Here is a 1648-nt window from a genome sequence, read left to right as displayed (position 1 = left end):
GCCCAATCTTTGCTTGTGGTGTATGGGGGAAACAATACTCAAGCCCATCCATCTTGCTGATCTCACTTCAGAGTTCAGAGATTCAGGCTATTCACACAGATTAGGTCTCCGGAGAAAAGTCTCCTTTATGTACAAAACACAGAAGGCAAAAGTTCAATGATTGTAGTGCTACATTTTTATATTTTTTTTCCAACATTATCTTACATATAATCATCTAAAAACTGAAATTCATAAATCAGTCAAGAGAGCAAATTTTTATTGATGAAAACATTTCATCTGGTTTGTTATTCTATTGTATTAAATTTAATTAAATTGCATAACACTTTTCCTCAAATGCTTGTTTCCATTTTAAAATTGAATTATCATTTAGTGCAAAAAAACATATTTTGAATTTTTAAGAATATCAATATTTAAAGTGGTTTTATTTTAAAAGAAATTATTAAATACATAATTTATTATCACAGTTAAGCTTAATTTACAGCAAAATATCTTATTGGATTAAGTAAAATGCTTTAAATTTTTAAAATCCACAAATATAGAAAGGCTGGAAGTTCTTGAATTATAAATATACCCTTGATGGCGTTATTCAAGTGCATTGTCATATAATGGTAATAGTGTACTTTTAAAAGTGTGTCTGTTGAGCTGGAGTTTTGTCAAAAGAATTAAACATTGATAATTAATCTGTATTTCTTCATATACAGGCATATTAGTTGCCTTTGTAAATGAAAAAGAAAGTTTGTAAAAACCAAATGTTATCAGTTATTTAAAGTAAGCCCATTTGGAATCAGAAAAATAAAGATGAATTTATATAAGTTAGAAATCATAGATTGCTTCCAATTTTACTTAAGAAAAATAATTTTTGGTTTTTGATATAAACATTACCTCCCCAAATATAATTTTTATTTTAGAGATCTGTTTTAAAAGCAAATTGACTGTAAGAATGAGAATCAATGATATATTTAAGAAATACTCATTTCTTAGTATACAATTCATTTCTTTGAACACTAGTAATTTGCCTCCCAATACTAGTGATTTCAGAAAATACTGGTAAAATAACAAATATTTAGTGAGAAATATTTAACAGCCTATTAAACTAGGAATTAAATTATTTTTATACTTTGGAAAGAATTGTTGCATCCTAAAAATATGTTCTATGTTGATTGACTCTTTATATATTAATTTAGATCTAAAATCTTGTTTTCTATATTTGAATATGGAAATATTTAAAACACATTGTTGAATTAAGATTATGCAATAAAGTATTTCCAGATTCAGGAGCATAATTATAATTTTTCATATTATATATTCCAAATTATAGATTTGTTTGGGTTGCAGTTCATCTGTAAATAAGTGAAATTATTCAACCTACTTTTTAACATAATGTCCCTCATAAACACAACGAAGCACATCACCAGGGAGAAAAAAGAGCACATGAACAAAAGTTGTCATAGTGCACTTCTAAAAATTAAACTTTGTAGACTTAAAAAATCACAGCTTTACAAATAAGAGGCATTTTGCCTTTCTATTCTAGGTTTAAAGGGGACATTTGACACATTTACATGGCAAATTTAGTCAATGTTTGGAAATGCTTTGTAGTGGCCAAAAGCTATGCATTTCCTTCTGCTGACCTGATTTTTTTTTCTTCCAA

This window comes from Hippopotamus amphibius, chromosome 4, assembly GCF_030028045.1.
Source record: "Hippopotamus amphibius kiboko isolate mHipAmp2 chromosome 4, mHipAmp2.hap2, whole genome shotgun sequence".
NCBI lineage: Eukaryota > Metazoa > Chordata > Mammalia > Artiodactyla > Hippopotamidae > Hippopotamus > Hippopotamus amphibius.
The sequence above is the reverse complement of the archived record's forward strand: the minus strand, read 5'-3'. Positions refer to the sequence as shown.